This window comes from Ambystoma mexicanum, chromosome 12, assembly GCF_040938575.1.
Source record: "Ambystoma mexicanum isolate Mex_15411 chromosome 12, UKY_AmexF1_1, whole genome shotgun sequence".
NCBI lineage: Eukaryota > Metazoa > Chordata > Amphibia > Caudata > Ambystomatidae > Ambystoma > Ambystoma mexicanum.
Window position 1 is genome coordinate 1,224,905,112 of NC_090936.1, and position 23,368 is coordinate 1,224,928,479.

General features: G+C 49.1%; 1 protein-coding gene across 4 annotated transcripts in view; it reads left to right on the top strand.

Moving 5' to 3' along the window:
* CHPT1 (choline phosphotransferase 1) overlaps nucleotides 1-23,368 on the top strand; it is a 759,006-nt gene that overhangs the window by 566,781 nt on the left and 168,857 nt on the right. For 2 of the 4 annotated variants that reach the window (XR_011281925.1, XR_011281924.1), the window contains exon 9: nucleotides 4,993-5,099. The exons of the other annotated variants lie outside the window; for them this stretch is intronic. The gene's annotated coding sequence lies outside the window, so the exon portion shown is untranslated. The remainder of the gene's footprint in view (nucleotides 1-4,992; nucleotides 5,100-23,368) is intronic. 4 annotated transcript variants of the gene reach the window in all.

Below are 23,368 nucleotides of genomic sequence, written 5' to 3' on the forward strand. Positions count from 1 at the left end.
GGTGATGTTCTCCTTCAGGGGCGCTATCCGCGGAGGCCGCCATTGCGCTCTGCGTCGGGGTCAAAGGCCCCTTCACTGACATCGTGCAATTCTCCTTGCGTGCCCGGCCTCAGCTATACAATGTTATTTGAAGTCTCCAATTCGATCAGGTATTGGGGTATCTTCCTCAACTGGTTGTGCTATGTGGTGGCTTGAAGAACTGCGTTTCGAGTGGGCTGTGTCCTCCCACGTTTCTCCTTTGGTCACTATAGCGTGTTCTCTGAGAGCCAGTTAGTATTTGGCCTGGTCACACTTTGGCATTTCTGAATTATGGGCACATACCAGTTTCTCCCTTCACGTTGCACAAGTCAGCTCGCTGTGTTATTCTTCTGGTGGGCGCTTCGTCACTTGTCCACTACTTTCTTACCCGCCACAGCTGGTGTGCACCTGACCGGGTATAATGTCTTGCGGTGTCCTCACGGGCTTCCAGGTTAAGCATTAGCGTTGTCTGTGCTCCTTCTTGCTCTTATCATGCGCACGTCCTTCCATGCCAGTTCCGGGGCTCCTTCTGCCAGCCCACTGCGCGTGTTATGCAACCATATCAGTCTCCACCAGTTGCCTGTTTTATTCACCACACTCATATGCCTTTCACATTAGTTCACGTTGCGAGCTCTGAGTGCCTGTGTCATTATTCAATCTGCTTCCTTCCAAATGTGTCTGCCGCTCGTTCGCTGGTGTTATTTCAATTGATTGCACTGTTACACTGTGTCAGTGCTTCTGCCGCGTTACCATGTTGCGCCTGCTTTATATGCGCCACGGATGATTCTGATTTAGCTATGCAGACGGGGCGGTCTTATGGACAAATGTTGTTCGTTTCCCTCGCCAGTGGGACCTTTCAGGTTACCGATCGCCTTTCGGTGCGTAGTCCCCGTGTTTTTCTCAGCCGCAGCGTCCTTACGCCCCACAGCGAACAGGCGTTCAGTGCGATGCCGGCTCCGTACGGCGTGTGCTTGACTGTCCCTCAGTCATCATAGGCTACCGCATTCCACGCTATTCGCGTCTGGGGATTCTCAAATACAACTTAATCGCAGGGCTTTCCAGCCGCTAAAGGACACATTTGTGATTCACTGCCGGCTGACTGCCTTATCTTCTATCTCTTTGTCTGTGCGGCGCCATCTTGGTCGCTCCGCCGCTCGGGCACTCCCAGCTTTGTCGGCTCTCGCTGCCAGTTACCTGCTGCGATTTTCACCGGACTTGCCACCGTTGTATCCGCGGTATATTCCCCAATATGTGGATGTACTTTTGGGGCGTTGCAGCACTCTTCAAACGCTTTATTTTATTTTCTCAGGATGTTGTGCGGATCCATAGGAGCTCAGGGGGATCACTGCCTACGACGCGGCCATGTATCCACGCCCCCCGAAAAAGCGTTCACAGTTCAACCAAAAGTTCACGCAGGTCTCCCTCTGTCGGGCTCGGACCTCTCGCTCACAGCACATGTGGGGGTTCCCCCCCCAAGCTTTATTCACCCTTCTTTAGGGGTTCCCTTCCCCTAACCTATCACACTTCACTTATGTTTTCTCCCTCAGTCGGGCTCAGAACTTTTCCTGATGTCGCAGACTTTCAAATGTGCAAGGCTTTCCTATAGACCTATGCACCACTTTGACTTTCCCTTCAACTCGCACTGTTGTGTTATTTTCCCCAGTGCTTCTAGGTCTATGGTGTTCAATCTCATAAGCACAAGAGTTCAATATTCATTCTCTACTTCTTTTGCTGGGATCAATCTTGATCATCACGACTTTTAAAGTTCATTCACTACGTTGCTTTTTAATACAACATTTCACCTTTCGCAGAGACTTTCGAGTGGGCTACTTCCTTTCGCCGGCACCACTCCGCTACTCTGTATCACTGACTTCATAGTTATCAGTCATTTAAAGTTCACCACGGGTCTGCCTTTCTTCGTGTCTCAACCACACGCCTGCAGCCTTCAAATATGCGATATGCTTTTGCAACTTCAATCTTCCTAAAACCCACACCAGTCTTTCACGTTGCTTGCCAACTCACCGGCTGTGTGCGTTCCTTTCTTGTCTTTGCCTGTTAATTCACGAGTCAAGGTTAACACCACAGGCTTGGCCTCGCCTCCTCAACTCTGTCGTTCACTCGAGAGGGTCGCAGGCACCTTTGAAACACAATGCAGTCTTCCTATCTGGAATTTGACCTTCTCCACATATCTCTTACGATTCTTTGGAGGTAACGACATCCTACAGGCTGCTGGTTTCGTTCACCCCTGACTCTCATCCCTCAATAGGTCGCTCTGCTTCTTGTGTAGCACCTTGCTCAGAGTGTGTCTCTATGTTCCGCCTTTTATACGTGTGGGAAGAGCTAATGGGAATCAGATGTATGATTAAAGTCAAGTGCTGACTTTGCCTGACCCGACTAGCGGGACATGTCCATTGGGATTTGTTAGTCTTGTTACTCTGTCACCCTCTTCCTCGGCCCAGTGTTTGTGTGGAAAAGTGGGAGGGGGAGTTGGGACATCAGAGAATCTTATGAAATAGGAGAGGTCAGGGATACAGGAAAGAGGGGGAACACAGCTGCAAATAAATCTAGTGATTTTAGGTTATGGGCACTCCCGTTCCCTGAACGCCTTTAATACTGAAATCGGTCAATTCTGAATCTACAGTATCCCATATTGCAGGGGATTCTATAATCGGGTGATTCTCAACACACTTCAACTATGATACGAAACATCATTGTTCAATATTACATTTGCATATATTTTTTTATCCACAAAAAAGAAAATGAGATTAGCATATAGAATTCGGAGCTCGATGTGTTTCAGGCTAGGCCTTTCCTCCGGAGCAAGTATCTCTTGTGAGAAGCATTTCTTCACTTTCTATGTGAGATCTAACAAATAAGTACAAACATTTGGGTCAATAAATCATATCTATTGTATAATTGTCATGTTAAAACAATATCAATAAAGCACACTCATTGTTGAGGATGGCCCCCTTTAATCACCTGGTTTACTGGGCAGGTCTGTGTGGGAAGTAAATGCAATTGTTCCGTACAACTAGTCGGTATAATTCTCCAAAGTTCCAAACTGTGACCTAATAAAGATGGTCCAAAAAGTGACTGTCAGTAGTAAGTAGCTCGAGTGCGCCTCTCTATGTTAGCGCTATAGAGATCACAGAGTATAACTGAAAATGATCTCATATCTTATTGTGGACTAAGTCTCTGTAGCCATCAATATAAGATGAAGCTGTTATTAGGATCTGCTGTACAGTTCTATGTGGGAAGAAAATGCAATTCAATCCGTTAGTACAAATTGTCGGTACAATTCTCCAAAGGTTCAAACTTTAACCTAATAAGGATGGTAAGAAAATGGACTATCAGTTTATAACTAGAGTGTGCGTCTCTGTCTTAATGCTCTAAAGATCAAAAGAGTATAACAGAAAATGTCCAGATCTCTTTTTGTGGACTAACTCTCTGTAGCCGTCAATATAAGATGAAGCTGTTTGTAGGATCTGCTGTACGATCAATATAAAGAAGAATGTATGGACTTGTAGGTTACACCTCTACTGGTGGTGCGTATCTGAAAGGTAAAGTATGCAAGAGTCAGACTGGTATACTGTCTGTCCCTGAGGGTACAAAATTAAAGAATTGGTGTAGAGTATTACCTGCCACAGTTGCATAATTTCCAAAACGGGAGCGTTCTAAAATGGCTGCTTAATATAATACGTCATGAGAGTCTGACGTCAGAACAGCATTGCGTTACCGTGTTGTTAGTAGACAGACGGAATGTGTATGTTATGACTGCTATGGTTCATAAATGGCCGCTAAATGATATATGATGCGGATGTGTGATGTCTGATGTAAGAGCGTCATGGTGACATCGTGAAGTTAGTAAATAGACGAAATCTGTGTATAAATGCCTATGTTGCTCATATATAGGTTTAATTAGATCGCTACGAATGTTACACTTTCGTCTAGGATCAATAAGATAAACTGATTGTCAAGTATTTCTGGGATGGGATATGACGGGTTGAATGGTAGTGCTCTAGGCTAAACGGTCACCAGGATGATGAAAAAGGGCACATCAGGACAATGTCACATCGAGATCCCACTTGCATCAACATTTAATTGAGCGATTATTTACACAACAAAGTAACGTCTGGTTATGTGGTTCCAATCACTAGGCATATCTGTGTGCCTATACATTATGCCAATTTCCCAGATTATGGCCGTATAATATCCCATCTGCGATTAATTTACATCCACATGAATGAGACTAGTTCATAGAAATGGTACAAGGGAAAATTCTTCATCGAGACCATTAGGATCCATGGCTTCCATTCTATGGATCCAATACATTTCTCTTTTTCCTCCAAGAGTTAATTTGGTTTCCCCCCTCTGGTCGGTGTTTTTACTACTTCCAAGACTATGTATCTCAATTGGGCAATGGTACGTCTCATAGCTGAGTATTGTCTGTCCACCAGGGATTTTTGATTCTTATTCCTGATGTTTGATTATTCTTTCTTTAATTTTTCTAGTGGTTTGCCCTATGTAGAATTTGCTGCATGGGCAAATGAGTCCATATATGAAATCTTTTGAGTTGCAGGTTGCAAAGTTCTTAAAGGGTATGTTCTGTCCTGTGAGGGGATGTCTAATGTGGTTGCCCTTCTGGACATTGTTGCAATTACTACAGTGTAGGCAGGGGGATGTGCCATGTTTGCTCAGAATATTTTTTGTATTTTGCCCGTTCCCCTCTGCTTTGACCAAGCGGTCTCTTAGATTTCTGTCTCTTTTATAGGCAATCATCAGTGTCTTTGGAAATAGTATAGTGAGTTGTTGATCAAGTCTAGTGATTTTCCAAGTTATTTTGAGGATCCTGTTTATTTGTGTACTTTGTCTGGAGTGCCTCATCGTGTGGATCAATACTGGTTCACTTGGCCATTTTTGGTTGTAAAAGTGTTGTACGGCTAAAGTATTGCTCATCTCTTTTGCCTTCTCTAGAATTTGAGCCGGATAGCCTCTGAATCTCTCAGTGATCATGTTTGCTGCTGATTCTTGTGTGTCATTGTCAGAGACAATTCGTTTCATCCTCATGCATTGACTGAGAGGTAAGTTCTCCTTAAGATGTCATGGGTGGTAGCTAGCAAAGTGTAATGTATTATGGACATCGGTGGGTTTACGATATACCGATGTATCAAGTGCGTTGTCCTTCAGAGTGATCTCAACATCTAAAAAATGTATGCAAGGGCACGTTTCTATGGTGAATTTGATTGGTATGGTATTGTTTATTTGTGTAGAGCATATACACAGGCAAGTGTTTCAAAGCACTCAAGGAGGGTGGGTACATGGGGAGGGGCAAACAGTCGCTCAGAGCCCTTGAATTTCTGAGACGGCAATAGTCTGCACAGGTAGAGTAAGTGCATATAATATATTTAACAGTTGAACACAGCAAATAGGCCTGACGGTGATTCTGCAGTTTAACCAGTGCAATTAAGGGGTGAAGGCAAGGGAGACAGACGCTCTCCGGGCACGATGCATTTGAATCGTGCAAGTGCACATACGGCCAGAGCGGGCTGGGGGAGGTACAAGTACAGCCGAGTCGGAGGAGACTGGGTAAGTGCAGAGAGAGCAACTCTCTTGGTCATTTCTCAAGTGCAATGAGGGTGGGTGGGGTGTAGGGCCCTGAGGCAATGCGAGAAAGCACTGGCAGAGGAGCCCAGGACCTATGAGCCTATAGGGTACACCAGGCGGCCAGTCAGCAAGCTGTAGGAAGAGGGGGGGCGGGGAGGAAAGCGGAGTGCTAGGTTAGCAGGGTAGTGGGAGAGAGGAGGAGATGGAGAAGAGGAAGGTCTTGAGGAGTTTCCGGAACTTAAGAAGATCAGGCTCACGACAGAGGGCGGCAGGGAGACTTTTCCAGAGGGAAGCACCTGCTGAGGATAAGGATCTTCCTCCAAATCTCTGCTTGGAGAACCGGCTCACTCGCAGAGGTTGGAGGTAGAAGAGTGGAGGGCTCGTGAGGGACAGTATTTAGGGAGGCAACATTGCAGGTAGGTCCCAGGCCCCAGAAAGCCTTGTGGACAATGGAGAGGGTCTTGAACTTGATCCTTGCAGCCACAGGGAGCAAGTGAAGGGATTTCAGCGCCTGATAGATGTGGTCCCCGGGCTGGAGGCCAAGGATAAGTCTTGCGGATCTGTTCTGGATGAGTTGCAGAGGGCATAGAGCAGAAGAAGGGAGGCTGAGGAAAAGGCTGTTGCAAAAGTCCAACCTGGAGAGAACCAGGGCTCTGGAAAGAGTGAGCAGCGGGGGGAAAGTGAGAAGAACAAGTTACTTACCAACTGGTAACGTTCTTTCGATTGGATGTTTCTCCAACGTATTCCTCATCTTAGATGTATTCCATCCAGCTTTGCTGCTCTTCGGAAATTTTTTCGGCAGAGGGCGCCGTGCGTCGATTTCGCCGTGTCGATGGTCCCTCGAAGGCCTCCGTCGAGGGTGACGTCATCGGGTGTATAAGTAACATGCGCGGCGCCCGTTGGCCTCAGTTCTGTTTTTCCCCTTTTTATCTTTGATCTTGTACTGTGTAGATTGTGCCGGCAGATAGGTATGAGCCTTGCGAGATTTGAGATGGCAATAACCCGGAAAATCTACAGAGGGGTAGGCTGGGAGGGCGATGAGGAATATGTTGGAGGAACATCCAATCGAAAGAACGTTACCAGTTGGTAAGTAACTTGTTCTTCGAGTGGATTGTGTCCTCCAACGTATTCCTCATCTTAGATAGGCTCCCAAAGCAGTATGGACAATTCCTCTGGAGGAGGGGGTATATTTTTCGATACTCTTAGATGGCTGAGTATAGTACTGCTTTTCCAAAAGTTAGCTCCCTAGACTGGGAAGCATCCAGGTTATAGAATTTTGAGAAGGTGTGTAGCGAAGACCAAGTTGCTGCTTCGCAAATGGATCTTATTGGAACATCTCTTTGAAGGGCCGTGGAGGAGGCGATGCCTCTGGGGGAATGAGCGCTTAACCCTTCCGGAGGGTCTTTTTGAGCTAGTCTGTAGCATTCTGAAATGCAAAGTACTATCCAGCGTGAAAATGTTTGTTTTGTCACCGATTGACCCAGTTTCCTTCCTGTGTAACCTATAAACAGTTGGTTGTCCACTCTGTCTGGAAAGTCTAGAGATGTAAAAGCTTAAAGCTCTTTTTGGATCCAACCTGTGTAATCTTTCCTCCTCCTTCGAAGGAAGGGGTGGAGGATAGAATGCGGGTTAGACAATTTTCTGAATTAAAGAAAATCAGATATTACTTTCGGTAAAAATGATGGTTTTACCCTAAACACAACTCTGACCTTATGGAACACAGTAAAGGGGCGCCCAGAAGACAGTGCCTGCAATTCGCTCACTCTTCTTGCTGATGTCAGAGCAACCAAGAAGGCTGTTTTCCATGTTAGTAATCTTAATGGACACGTGTGCATAGGCTCAAAAGGAGCACACATTAAGAATTTTAGGACTAAATTTAGATCCCAGATCGGTACTTGAAATGGGTGAGGAGGAAACGCATTAGTAAGTCCTTTTAAGAATTGTATTATCAAAGGAATTTTGAAGTAGGAGCATTCTTCCGATGAACGCTTGAAAATGGAAAGCGCCGCAAGGTAACCTTTTATTGTTCCGATATTCAGACCACTATGTGCTAGGGTCAGAAGGAAAGGTAATACTTCCGGAATAGAACATAGAAAAGGATCGACATTCTTTTCTCTGCACCAGTTGCAAAACTTTTTCCAATGGCAACGGTATAGAGACTTTGTTGCTGGCCTTCTTGCCGAAAGCAACACCTCCATAACGTCATCTGGAAGGTTCCAATACCTGTATCTCAGCCTTTCAGATACCAAGCATGAAGGTTGAGCGTTTTGACCTCTGGATGGAGAACCTGACCCTCCATTTGAGAGAGAAGGTTCTCTCTCTGAGGAAGACTTACTGGAGGACAGATGGACATGTCTAGAAGGTCCGGGTACCACGTTCTCCTGGCCCAATCCGGGGCAATTAGGATCATGCGGCTCCGAAACCTTCTCAGCCTCCTGATGACCTGAGGAATGATGGGAATCGGAGGGAACGCGTACAATAGTGGGAAATTCCACTCCACCACGAATGCGTCCCCCAGGGCTCCTCTCGGGGGAAATTCCCTTGAGCAATACCTTTCGCATTTTCGGTTGATTCCGGTTGCAAACAGGTCTACTTGAGGGGTTCCCCAAAGGGCGAAGATCTCTTGAATGACTTCCTGAGCCAGTTCCCATTTGTGGGATACCGTGCTCTGCCTGCTCAGAGCATCTGCCGTCATATTCTCTTCCCCGGCTAGATGAATTGCTGTTAAAGAGATTCCTTCCTGAACCACCCAATACCAGAGCTGCATTCCCTATCTGCACAGGGGTAGTGACCCCACACCTCCTCTTTTGTTTAGGTTGTGCATGGCCACTGTGTTGTCCGTCATTATCAGGACTTTCTTTCCCCTGACAGATGGCAGGAAGGCCTTCAGCGCTAGTCTGATTGCCCTCAGCTCTAAAATGTTGATATGTAGTTTGGACTCTGATAGAGACCAAAGACCGTTGATTGTCAAATCATTGGCATGAGCTCTCCACCCCAGGAGTGAGGCGTCCGTCACTACTGTGATCTCTGGCCATGGTTGCCAAAAAGGTTCTCCTTTTAGGATATTCTCTGTACAGGTCCACAATAGAAGGTCTTGTCTGACCTTGTTCGGAATCTGAAGAGGATCCGTCATTTGACCCGAGAACTAGGACCACTGAGTCTTTAGGGCCCATTGAAGGGATCTCATCCTCAAGCGTGCCTCTGGCACCAGAAAGATGCAGGATGCCATGAGGCCGAGCAACCTTAAAAAGTCGTAAGCCTGGAGATTTTGGGCATTTTGGAATTTGGAAACCATCTGAAGAATGTCTTGAGCCCTCGACTTGGGAGGCGAGCTCTTTCCCAAGGACGTGTCTAATACAGCTCCTATGTACTGAAGCTGTTGGGAAGGTGTCATCTGTGACTTCTTGAAATTGAGGGAGAAGCCCAGTTTGTGGAGAAAGTGGCAGGTGACTTTCAGATGATCCAGTGCTTGCTCGGCAGAAAGCGCTCTGATCAACCAATCGTCCAGGTAGGGGTAGACATGAATTCCCCCACTCTCCTGAGGTGCGCTGCCACCACTACCATTAACTTGGTGAAGACCCTTGGGGCGGAGGTCAACCCGAAAGGCAGGAATCGAAACTGATAATGTGAGTCGCCAACTACGAACCTCCGGTATTTTCTGTGTTTCAGATGAATCGGCACGTGAAAATAAGCATCCTGGAGGTCCAATGACACCAACCAGTCCTGAAGTTGAAGGGCCTGAACTTGTCCTTTCTGAGGAACTTGTTCAAGTTTCTTAAGTCCAAGATGGGTCTCAGTTCTCTGTCCTTTTTGGGGATCAAAAAATACGGGGAGTACCATCCCTTGTTCCTCTCCGCTGCAGGTACTGGTTCTATAGCACCTTTCTCCAGCAGGGTTAAAACTTCCTGCTGTAGGAGCGGGTTTGAAGACTTCAACGGGTGTCTCCCTGGTGGATTGCTTTGAGGTTGCGTTAGAAAAGGAAGGCAGTAACCTTGGGCTATTATTTCTAGAGCCCAAACATCTGAAGTAATGGCTCGCCATTCTTGCCGATGATGTGACAGCATGCCCCCTACAGGTGTTTTGTGATGCAAGTCCTCAAAGCGGTTTTGTGGCGGATGTTGCAGCCGCTGATGGCAGAGAGGCTGCAGCTGGAGCTGGTTTAGCACGTTTTCCTCGTCCACCACGAGTGGCCTTTTTCTGGCCCCTTTGACTGGCCATTCCTCTCGCCTTTCCATATGAGGTGTAGTAACGATAGGATCGTCCCCTCCATGACTGTCCTTGCACACAAAAAGGCTGAGGTTGCCTAATAGCAGCTCCTAAAGATTTGGCAGCTGCTTTTGAGGTCTGCAACCTCTCAAGGATCTCGTCAGCCTTGTTGCCAAAAAGGTGAGACCCGTCAAAAGGCATGTTCAGAAGGCGGTTCTGTACGTCCGGTGCGAAACCCGACTTACGTAACCACGCAAATCTGTGCATTACCGTGCTAGTGCCCATGGACCTGCTTACACTATCTGCAGTGTCCAATCCAGATTGAAGGGATTCCTGCATGGCTTCCTTTCCATCTCTAACGATGGCTAGGAACCCTTCCCCTTCTGGTATGTGCTCCGCCGCCATTGCAATGCACTCCCAAAGAGTGTATGAAAAATTTTGCCAAGGCACATGTGGAGTTGGCAGATTTTAAAGCCATGCTCCCGGCTGAAAATACCTTTCCTGCCCTACCATCCACATGCTTATCGTCCATGTCTGGAGGGATAGACGGGTATGCAAGTTTGTTAGAAGCTGTGGCTGCCTGTATGACCAGACTCTCGGGAGTTGGGTGTTTGGACAGATAGCCGGGGTCGCTACTGGCCGGGCGGTATTTTGAGGTGAGGAATTTATTTACCAGAGGAATAGAATACGGAGTTTCCCAATTCTTGGCCACCCTATTTTGCAGGGCTTCATGAAAGGGTAGTACTGGGTCTTCGGTGGGCCCATGGTCCAATATATCTGTTAAATCATCCTGGATGAATTGGGCTGATGGTTCAGCCCATCCTAAGTAATCTACTACATTTGTCATTAATTGACGGTATGATGGACTGGCATGCTCTCCTGGTTCTGGTCTGCCAAAGTCGTTTTCAGGAGATGTGTCAATGCCACTTGCATTGTGTAATGATTCCACCAAGTCCCTCATTCTGCTTTCTTCTGAAATCAAGCATTCTAGGATATTTTGGGTGCCATATTCCAGCCCAAAAGGTACATTCTCCTCATCAGATCTCTCCTGTTCCTCAGAAATTGAGGTCAGGTATTTGAAAAACTCCTTTCTGGGGAGAGGCTTGAAAACCTTCTCTGGGAGAGGAGGAGGAAGAGGTATAGTACCTGGCTCTGAGGACAATACAGGTTTTGTAACCTTATCCTTCTCTTTTTTTAGCTTCCCTGGCTTGGCTGGAACCTTTGGCGCCGAGGGTTTCGGCGTCGACAACGGCGTCGATGACACCGTTGTCGTCGACAGGGTCTGCTTCGAGGGCGTCGAGGCGACCTTTGAAGATTTTCCCTTCGAGGTATGAAGGGTCTCGGACAGCGTCGATGACCTCGAGCGGTCGACTCGACTCAAGCGTTTTTCACTCGGCATCCTGGAAGGTTCCCTATCCTTCCTTTTTCGATCACCCGGGCTCGAGGGCACGCGAGTGTCAGAGCGATGACGCTCCCGGCCGGCTTCCGAAGAAGGCGCGGACCGAGGCTTCGCTTTTTCAAACACCTCCATCATTTTGACCCTGAATGCTTCCCACTCTTCGGTAGATGAATGTTTTGTGGGGCATTTCATCTTTTTTGGAGACTCGTCTGACGACGAGGTGGAGGGAGACCTGTGGTGTCGTTTCTTTGATCTTTTTGATGAAGACGACGAGCGATGGGAATCGCTACGGGACCTCGATCGATGCCTTTCGCGTCGAGGAGAATTCTCCTCACGGGATCTCGACTTGACGCTAGAGGTTTTTCGATCGGTTTTTTGACCTACCTGTAGCTTTCCTCTCCTTTCTCGCAAGGCCTTCCTCGTCATCGCCTGACACTTCGTACAGGCCTCCATGTCGTGGCCTTCTCCGAGGCACCACAAACACTCTCGATGCGGGTCCGTGATAGACATTTTTGACCCGCACGATTTGCACTTTTTTAATCCCGATTTCGGGGTCGTGGTCGGCGTCGATGACGAGGACATATTTTGTTATTATATATATTCTCACAGAACTCGAGGCGCGACGAATGTCTGAAGCAACGTATACTGCAGAAAAACGTAACTGAGGCCAACGGGCGCCGCGCGTGCTACTTATATACCCGATGACATCACCCTCGACGGAGGCCTTCGAGGGACCATCGACTCGACGACATGGACGCACGGCGCCCTCTGCCGAAAAAATTTCCGAAGAGCAGCAAAGCTGGATGGAATACATCTAAGATGAGGAATACGTTGGAGGACACAATCCACTCGAAAAGGTAGAGTACTTCTGAGGAGGTGAAGCTGATAGTTATACTTTTTAGAGATGTCAGAAATGTGAGAGGAGAAGGAGAGAGTGGAGTTGAAGATGACCACAAGGTTTTTAGCCTCGCAGGTAGGTGCAGGCGCATGGTCAAGGGAGGCCGGACAGAGTGAAAGTGGGAAAGCAGTAGCAGGGGTCCCAATGAGAACAATCTCGGTCTTACTGGGGTGGAAGCAGGTTGTTTGTCTGCTATTTGGTCACGGTGTGCTGCAATCGGGTATGAGCAGGGAGGAGGAGATGGCTGAGGGTAGCTTGAAAGATAGTTGCGTGTCATCCGCATAACACTGGAAGTTAGAGGTGCAAGTGGCAATCACACGGGTCAAGGCAGCCATATAGACCTTGAAGAACCAGAGGGATAGGTTAGATCCCTGGGGAACGCCACAGGTTGAGAAGGCGATAGTCGAGAGAACCTGTGATGGGTGGTAGGAGAGAAAGGAGGTTAACCACGCCAGAGCCTGACCTATGATTCCCAGGTAGTCACAGAGACGTGCAATCAGGGTGTTGTGGTTAACCGTGTCAAAGGCAGAGGAGAGGTCTAGAAGAATGAGGACAGATGGAGTGTTAGTGTGAAGATTTGCAAGCAGGTCTTCACAGGTGCTCAGAAGAGCAGTTTCTGGGCTAGGGTGGCATGAGGTAAGATCACAAAGTCCTCTAACTCAGATGGTGGCCCTTTCCAGATGCCAAAGATGTCAATATATCTTCGCCATATTACCAAGTTGTTGGCCATAACCTAAGGACACTAGATTTATTTGCAGTACTGTAATGGCTTTCTGTGCCAGAGCCGTATTTATCTCCTGCGCACCCGAAATTTTACCAATGCACATTCCTTAAAATCTCTTTAGTCACCCTTAAATGAGGGTGCGGATTACCATTCAATGTAGATTTTACACCACAACACGCTCTCAGGCGAGTATGGAACTAGGGGCCCATCCAATTCCCTCACCTCTGGAGGGGGATCAGCGTCAACTGCTCGGGTAGGCCGCCTACCTCCAGGCTTGTAGGGGTCCCTGCTCGCATTTGACTGGATCAAGACACTGATCCTGTCAGAATTAACAGAAGCAGTGGAGATATGGATACCTCTGACACTACGGCCTTTGCAGTCCTGTATATGGGTAGGAGCAGTGTGGATAGGAAAGTCTCTGTGACTATCCTTTCGGGGTTCCTGAAAATCGCAGAGGTGGTAGAGTGGTGAACATTTATGTGACTGTGCCATGCCTTAGAGTGGGGACCCTGCTTTTTTCATTTTGAATTCCAGGCATTTTTTGTTCTTTTGTTTTTTCTAAAACATTGCCTCCTCTGCTGCTAATTGTTTTTACTACAAGGTTTAAGCAATTAACTGGGTGCTTTAGGTAGTTCTCGATTGCTGACTATTGTGATGCTGGAAATGCATTGGAAGGACAGGGCCTCCATGTCCTTGTCCTATACTCCCTTATCATGCGTGTTCTGTTATCTCCTGCACAGGAGTCCATTTGGGACCCCTGGCATTGCAGCTCTTCCTCTTTTTGGTTGTGGTGAACAGAGACCTTTGGGATACCCTTATGGCACCCATGCATGGGGGTACAACCCTGTACCCCTAGTGTATGATTTTGGGCACCTGTGTGTTACCCACAGAGCATGAAATGGGCTGGTGGCAGCTTCATGTTGATATGAAGGGAGCTCTGAGTATCCTCCATTTTGGGATACCCAAGCCCGGCCATAGGAATCAGTGGATTCCCGACAGGAAGCAAGCTAGAGCCTGTGGCCTCTTCGTTTCTATTGCCTGTTACCTTGTTTTTCCAAAGTCCTGGGAAGCCCTGACTGTGTCGCTTCCCCTGACTGGCTGTAGGGTGGAAGAACCATATATGGTATTGTGGGGAAGTCCAGGCCAGACTGGCTGGAGCCTTCCCAGTGTCTGTATGTTGCGGGGACTCCCTTGGGATGGGACATGGGTACCAATATGGAGTCTATGTTATGGGTGTCTGGTTTCTGTGTGTGTCACACAATGAATGAGACAGCCCTGCCTGAAATTGATATGAATGCAGTGTGGTGTGCTGGAAGGCTGGGTGCTTGCCCCAATCCACATTCCTTGTTACGGGTGTCTGGGTGGAAGTGAATAGCCTGAATGCCTGTGAGCCTGATTGGCTGGCTGCCTGCCTGCTTGAATGCCCTTCTGTGTGATTGGCTGACTCAGTGAATGAGGGACAGATGTGTATATCTGGGGACCTCTCACTTCCCAATTGGTTCAGAAGCTGAAGTCGAAACTTGAAGCTCACCCTTGAAGTCCAGCTGGAAGAAGAAGATTGCTGCTGCATTTCCTTCAAAATAATCTGAAAGCTGTTGAGGACTGATACAAGAGGACCTGGCTAGGAAACCTCTCCCCGAGCTACGAGGGACCATACTGCAAAACAGCTGTTCTTCATCCAAGCACCCTGGATGCCAGTCCCGAAAGGCTGTTGACCAGAGAAGAGGTCCACCGAGAATCCTGAAGAGGGCCTGGACATCGAGGCCATCGAAGTCCATTGACGCCGACCGGGGTTCAGAAGTTCTCTGTGACTGCTGGAAGCTAAGTAGAATCGTGTTTCCCAGAAGCGGGAACACATTGACGCCGTGCTGCACACGGGCTCCCTTGCCATCACCGTCAACAACTTTGTCCCGCCGGAGAAAGTCGAGGTCGCTGGCTACTGAAGAAAGTCCGCCGGGAGTTTCCCACCACCAGAAGCCGACAGACGTCCTGAGGACACTGACAGAGTGAATATCCGAGGTCCAGCCCATGGTCGAGTCCCGATCACCAAAGCTATCCTAAGGTATGTGCTGCGGCTGCCACACCGAAAGGCCAGAGGACTGCCAAACGCGACTCCCGATAGCCGCTGCCGGGCCTGCATCCATCACTGAGTCTTATTTGCAGCACCAAACACCTTGCATAGAGGTTTACCGCACGCCTCCTCTTCCCAGGACTTCCACGATCGATCGTCGAAGAGCACTGCGAAAGTCGAAGCTGCAGCATCATTGCAAGTGTTCAATTTTTCCTTGAGGTTCTCGACGCCCAGGGGCACACTTAAAAGGGAGCACTCACCCCGAAGGAGCCCATCCACAAAACTCTTCCACTTCAGGTACATTAGGGTGGTTGAACTTTTTAACCAAGAAGCAGGGCTCATTAAACATTCATGGACTGGGGTTAACTCGTTATTATAGGTTGCCCAGGTGGGCGGAGGGATACTCACATAGAATTGTGTCTCTATATCCAACGAAAGCATTCTGCCATTGTTTAACCTTAACTTGCACTTTACTGAAAGATGTGCCTGCTCCCTTACAACTGCCAGCAGTTGATGCATTTTAAAGGAATCTTAAGTCCAAGTGTGGTACCACATAGAACTGTATATTTGCCATATTCGAATTACCAGAGTACAAAGTGTGTTACAGAATTGTGTATATATCTCTGAACCTTATTTTTATGTCAAGATCTGTGTTAGCACATGACATAGTGTGTGGATATTCCTTTGTGGGGGCTTGGGGACTCACTGTACTTAAGAACCAGCCTGCATCCCTCCTGAGAGCGTAAGCCTTGGTTGCTCGTCTATAGCTACCATATAGAGAACCTTGGCTGGGGTTGTCTGTGCCTCTGCTCTGCCATAAAGAGGGCAGAAGTACAGATACCCTCCTCCAGTCTTTTCAACTATCACAGAGTCTGCATGTTCTTTCGGCTCTATGCTGGAATTCAACAGAGGTTGCAAAGAACATCTCCTCTCCAAGCTGAAGGAAGTTAATGCAGTGAAGCCAATTTGGATGTTGGGGGAGAAATATGGTTACAGACTTCAAGTTGGAAGGATTCTGGACTGACCACAGTTGAATCTGCACAGCCTGTCTCTACCAGTAAGAGGTTTGCCACTTCAGTTGCCCGTTCAGGAGTAGGGTACTGCAGGTATACACACTTGTGAGCACCTCTGGGTAGGAAGTTACCAAGCTGCAATGCTTGACCCAAAATTCCAAACCACTGTTGTACCCCAGATAAAATTCAAGTAGTTGTCCCATCCTAGGTATAATTCCCCTTTGGATTAGACCAGGAACACTGGGCCAAAGTATCCGACCAGATCTTTTCTTTCCAAAGATTGAGTCTCTCTGCCTTTAGAGTTCCAGTAACCAAACATTGATACCGATGGAACCTGACAAAGTCCTAGGTTTCCTAAAAGCTCAAAACCAGTGGAAGCTACCAAATGTAACCTGTGTGTCATTTAGACCATCACAATAGGGATGACGGCAGGGACTCCAAAATGCTCTTTTCTTGAGGTCTGACCATACCTAATCACAAGAAGTTAATAAAGAGAATAACAAAGGAAGCCCTTTAGATTCTGCTTTTGAGGAATCACTATTGGTACCCAGGGTTGACTTGACACCCTTTTGTAGCAGCCTCGATTGGGCATATTTTCTACACTGCTGTAGGGGTCGAGATACTCTGGGCATTCACTTTTCTCCACATCCTGGTCCTTCGTAACAAAGTTTTGGCAACCTGTATTTCGTCCCTGTTGTTGAGGTGCCAAGACCTGTTGTGATAAACTTTTACCAAAACACTCGGAACACAGGCCATTCTTTTTCTATAGCCCAGCAGATTAGTGTTGATACCTGGACTTCTCTCAGGTTATACATGTCATACTTAGATCACGTCCGGTCTATCTGATGATGTCAATGGCTTGGTAGCTAATAGATAGTGGATACACTTGGTGAGTTCTAGAGTACAGACGGAAGGTGGATGAGGTCAGATCATTGATTAGTATTTAAGCCATCAGTTTCAAATACATAGCCTTAAACCTTGATACGAACAATTCTTATATCACTATCTTATTAAACACCTGAAAGAGAACATCTCAACTAACCCTGTTAAAAAGGACTTTTTCAGAGACCAGTGACAGTCCTGCTATATTAAGCACTCGTCATATGTTATCAGTTGCATTTTGTCCTGGATGAAGACAGTTTGATCCTAGTGAACAAGCCCTTCTAAAACCCCATTGCTAAGTTTAGCAAAATCTTCGAGATGCGTCTGTACGGACTACTGGTCATTGCATGCTTGCCATCCTTTAAAGAAAGATCTTCAGTGCCTCATAAAAAGTAAGCAGAAACACATTAATTGTTAGGAGTTATTAAAATACCTGCACTAATAAAAGGGCTAATTCTTTTCTAAATGTTTTGCAAAAATCTATTGATAATCCACCCAACATCCCTGCTTTACCCTTGGCAAGTCCCAATATGGCCATCTGAATGACGTCTGATGTTATAGGGGCATCACTAATTCGATTTCTGTTATTGCAGGGGGATTAATCCTATTCAAAAATGTCTGAAAAGTCCTCTCCTCCCCCTTGTAAGGAAGCGCCATATCATTATTTATAGAATTGCTTGTTTATACCTGGAAATCTACTGCTATTGTGCCATCATCTTTCGTATTTCCTAAAATCCCATATTTGTTTCACATGCAGAGAATACACCGTCCAGCTTGTTGGCATGTCCCAATCTTCTTAAAAAGAATTTCACTCAAAACTACCACTGTCACCAAAACCACCATCAAGGGTGGTCTCATCAATGCACGATCACTCATAGCACATGCCCTTGACATATCTGACCTCATAACTACCAACCATCTTAACCTCCTAGCGGTCACAGAAACATGGCTGCACCCTGCAGAAGGCCCTGCAATCCCATTAGCCATACCGGAAGGATTCACAATTTACAGAAAAGATAGAACCACCATCAAAGGAGGTGGAGTTGCCCTGATCGCTAAATCTGACCTTTCCATCAGAGAATCACATGACCAAGCTTTCCCCTCTGGGGAACTCCTCTCAAACTATTCTACCCCAATACCGCAACCACCACCATGCACATCATATACAGACCACCTGGACCACTACAAACCTTTGACGAGGATGTAACTCTACTACTCTCGAAAAACACCAAACCATCTACTCGAATCATCATCTTAGGCGACTTTAATCTTGGCCTCTGACAGCCTACAACCCAATGTCATAACCATTCAAAACACAATGGCCGCTCTAGGACTTACTAAACGCATTGAACAAGCTACCCATGACAAAGGCCGCACCTTAGGCTGGCTTGCCGATCTAAATGGATCAACCAGCATTATAGCTTATTCCCCTTGCCCCTGATCAGACCATAACATCATCACATTCACTATCCCCAGACAAACCCAACACAAAACTGTTCCACACTTAACACCAGCTACCCTTGCAAAAAAGACGCCCAACATCAAACGCACTAACCTACTCCCTCTATTAGGCCCCATCACTGAGAGTACCTACTCCCACGCCAAACCATCAGCCATGGTATATCTCTACAACACCACCATCCTCCAAGCTGTTGTCAAAAGTGCCCCTCTCAAACACCGCAAACCAAAACAGACAGCTCACCTGAACTCTTGGTTCACACCTGACCTCGAGAATCTTAGATCGAATAAACGTGCCGCTGAATCAACCTGGAAAGCCTCGCCATCGGAAAATAGGGATATTTTCATCGCCTCCGGTAAAAAATACAAACAAGCAATACTGCTAGCTAAAAAGGCTACATACAATGAGCGCTTAGCAAATGCCAAATCTAGCATCAAGGAATTATTCACCATCCTGAGGGAACTTGAGTCTCCCTCCAGCCCACCCTACACCTGTCAGAAAGACGAAACCTGGTGTGCTAACATACAGCATGCACTCCTGAAAAAAATAACTATGCTCCAAAACAAAATCGCAAACAAAAAAGACAAGTTAACACCGCCAGCCTAGGAGAGATCCTCTACCCGCTCCTTTCGAATTTAGGCCAGTCTCCACCACTAAGGTCATAAAAATCATCTCCAGGTTAAAACTGTCAAGGTGTCAAGGCGACATATGCCCTGCCCCTATCATCAAAGACTTTGTTACAGAACTCGCCCCATTCATCACCTCTCTCATCAATAACTCCTTCTCACAAGGTACAGTCCCTAAGAATCTGAAAGAAGCATGGGTCCTCCAAAAAATCCATTGACCCCAGCATGCCTACTAATTACCGTCCCATCACGACGGTCCCCTTTCTCCTGAAAATCCTTGACCGCGCTGCCTACCTCCACATTCAGGAACACCTGGAAAATAACAATCGCCTGAGCCTACGGCAATCGGGTTTCCGACCTAGACACGGGACAGAAGGAACAAGTTACTTACCTTTAACTCTTGTTCTCCAGCATGGGTCTGGCATGGATTCACATGCTCATGAATATTCCCCGTCGTCAGGCTGGGAATCCTCGGTAAAGAATAAACCAGTATCAGTTTCGTTTCTGATCTGTCTTTCGTAGTAATAACCAATCACTGGTCTCTGCGTCATACTGACCACAGCCAATGACTGCCCTCTACCTAAGCACCGCCTCTGGCAGCCATCTTCAGATTTGGAAGCACGTGAAGTGGCAGTATGACCAAGTGAAGAGCCGCAGAGGGGTAGGCGGGAGGGTTCGCATGTGAATCCATGCCAGACCCATGCTGGAGAACAACAGTTACAGGTAAGTAACTTGTTCCTTCTCCAGCATGGGGTTTGGCATGGATTCACATGCTCATGAATAAAGAATACATAGCAGTACACACATGCACAACCACGGGAGGTGGCAAAGGCTCAACATTAAGCAGTACAGCAAACTCAACATTAAGCATCTTACCTCCTCACCAGGCTCACCTCAGGCGAACAGGTTGCGCAGCACTGCTTGGCCGACCCTGGACTCCTCCCTGGAATCCCGATCGACGCAGTAGAATTTCGTGAAGGTGTGCGTCGACCTCCACGTAGCAGCCCTGCATATGTCCAGCAGGGGCACACCAGAAAGGAACGCCGTGGTAGCTGCGATCGCTCTGGTGGAATGGGCTCTCGGACGGCCAGGCAGCGGTCGGTTTGCCAACCGATGACAGTACATGATACAGCCGGAGAGCCATCTGGAAATGGAAGCCTTCGAGAGAGCCTTCCCCTGATTGACAGGTCCAAAGTTCACAAAGAGTTGTGACGTCTTCCGAAAACACTTCGTGCGGTCCACGTAGAACTTCAGCGCTCTAGCCACATCCAGCGAGTGCAAAGTCCTCTCAGCCGGCGACGAAGGCGACGGGAAGAACACAGGCAACACCAAGGGTTCGTTGAGATGGAAGTCCGACAGTACCTTGGGCATGAAGGAGGGGTGCGTCCTGAGCACTACCCTCTTGTCGTGAAAAGTCAAGTACGGGGCCTTGCAGGAAAGGGCCTGGATCTCTCCCACCCGTCGTGCGGAGGTGATGGCCACAAGAAACGCTGTTTTCCACGACAGAAACTTCAACGGGGCCGAGTGCAGAGGCTTGAACGGAGGTCCCATGAGCTTGGTCAGCACCACGTTGAGCTCCCACGCCGGGGCCGGCGCCTTCACCGGCGAGAACGATCTGAACAGTCCCTTCATGAACTCTTTCACCAGACGATGAGACCACAAGGACGTCCGGCCCGTGGTTCTGGTGTATCGGGAGATCGCAGCAAGATGAATCTTGATGGACGCGTGTGCCAGTCCAGCTTTGGCCAGCGTCAGCAGGTACAGAGGTACCTGGGGAGCCGTAATCCGTAGAGGGTTAATCTTCTGTGCGTGGCACCAGACAGAGAACCTCTTCCATTTGTGTCCGTAGCATTTAAGAGTCGAGGACGCCCTGGCCTTTGCAAGAACCTCTCTGCAGTCGGCCGGTATGTCGTATCCTCCAAACTCTAGCGCTGCAGGAGCCAGGCCTGCAAGTTCAGCGATTTCGGGTCGTGGTGGAGGATGGCGCCTCCTTCCCTGGAGAGTAGATCCGCGTCCACCGGCAGCTTCATTGGCGGGGACGCTGACAAGTCCAGAAGGTCCGGGAACCATATCTGCCTCGGCCACGCAGGTGCGACGAGGATCATCCTGCACCGTGACCTCTTGAGCTGGTTGACGAGCCGGATTAGCAGTGGCAAAGGAGGGAACGCGTAGAGGAACAGGCCCTCCCAGGGGAACGAGAAAGCATCGCCCATGCTCCTCGCCTGGGGAAACCTGCTGGCGAACCTCCGGCACTTGGAGTTCGTCGCCGTCGCGAACAGGTCGATCTGGGGTGTGCCCCACCGTCGGAAGAGGCGATCCACTAGATCCTGCCGTAGTCCCCACTCGTGGCACGAGCGCAGCTCCCTGCTGAGTGAGTCGGCGATGGTGTTTTTTATCCCTGCCAGATGAAACGGCACCAGAAACATCCTTTGGGCGACGGCCCAATGCCACAGGTCCTGCGCCTCCTTGGACAGCGCTGGGGACCTGGTTCCGCCCTGTTTCCTGATGTAAAACATGGTGGTGGTGTTGTCGGTGAAGATCCTCACCACCTTGCCCTTGAGGGACGGAAGGAAGGACCCGAGGGCCCAGAACACTGCACGGAGCTCCAGGACGTTGATATGGAGGGACTTCTCCGTCGGGAGCCAAAGGCCTCTCGCGTGCAGATTTTCAGTGTGCGCTCCCCAACCTTCCAGGGAGGCATCCGTGGTCACTGTCTCCTGGTGGTCTGGGGTCTGGAAGTCCAAGCCCGCCGTCAGATGCGCGCGGTTGCCCCACCACCGGACCGCTCGGCGGAAACTCTCGTCGAGTGTGATCCTCTCCTCGAAGCCGCCCGTCGTTTGGATCCAGCGCGCGTCCAGGAACTCCTGCAACGGGCGCATCCGGAGCCTGCCATGGGAATGAGGTAGATGCAAGAAGACATCATTCCGAGGAGGGACTTGATGGACCTCACCTTGGCCGCGTCGGAAACCAACATCCGCTGTACCTTGCCCAGGATGGACCTGGTCCTTTCCTTCGACGGGGAGGCCAGAAGGGACACTGTGTCGATCTTCGCTCCCAGAAACAGTGCGTTTTGCGCGGGTACCAGGTGGGACTTGGCGTAGTTCACGGAGAATCCCAGGTCCGTGAGAAGTTGGACGGTCCTTGCCGTGTGCTCCACGGCGAGCTCCCTCGTCTTGGCTCGGATGAGCCAGTCGTCCAGGTAGGGGTAGACGTGGATCCCCTCGCGGCGCAGCTGCGCCGCCACCGGTGCAAGGCACTTGGTGAATACCCTGGGTGCCGACCGTAGTCCGAAGGGGAGGGCTTTGAACTGGTAGTAACGCCCTTGGACCACAAACCTGAGGAATTTTCGGTGCCCCTTTAGGATGGGAATATGGAAGTAGGCATCCTCCAAATCCAACGACGACAGGAAGTCTCCTTCCTCCAGCTGCCCCAGGACGTGCTGGAGGGTGACCATCCGGAACTTCTGCGCCTTGATGAACTTGTTCAGACGTCGCAGGTCTAGGATGGGGCGCCATCCTCCCGTCTTCTTCTTCGCGAGGAAGTATCTCGAGTAAACTCCGGAGCCCCGAAGCCTCTTTGGGACGAGTTCGATGGCGCCCTTCCTGAGCATCGCCTTTACCTCCAGGAGAAGCTGAGGGACGTGAAGCTCTTTCCTGGCCACGGGGGGGACGCGCGGGTACCTTCTTTGAAACTCGAGCGCGTGGCCCCGGGCTAAGGCGTCCAGCACCCAACGGTCGGTGGAGATGGACTCCCACACGCTGACGAAGCTTGCCAGCCGGCCTCCCACCGGGGTGCTTCGGTGGGGGCCCGACCCCACGGCCGGTTCAATCTTGTTTCGACGAGGCTTTGCCGCCTTGACCTCCTTGGCGACGACGGCGGGGTCCGCCAGACTTGCCTCGTCCTCTGTAGGCCTCCTGAGACGACGAGCGGGCCGCTTGACGGTAGGTGGAGAAACCGCCGCCGGAACTTTTGGAGGCGCCCTTGCCTCCGCTGCTCCGAAAGGGCGTCCGTCGTTGCTGCAGAACCCCAAGGGCCCGGGCCGTCTCAGTGTCCGCTTTAATGGCCTGAAGGGAATCGTCCACTGTTTTCCCAAACAGGTTGTTCCCATCGAACGGCATGTCCAGGACTCTGGTCTGTACGTCTTGACGGAAGTCCGTAGCCTTGAGCCATCCACGCCGCCTAAGGCACACGCCGTTGCCCAACTGGCGAAACCCAGTGTCGGCGATGTCCGTCGCAATAGTGATGGCGTGGTCTGACGCCACCTCGCCTTCCTGTAGGATCTCCAGGGCATCCGCCCTCTTGTCGTCCAGTAGGAAGTCCAGTTTGTACCATAGCTCCCTGTCGTAGCGGGCCACGATAGCCAAGGCGTTGGCCGCTTTAATCGTCGTCGCTGCAGACGAGATGACCCTGCGTCCCATAGCGTCCAATTTCTTTCCCTCGCCGTCTGGAGGGGAAGTCGATGTGGAGG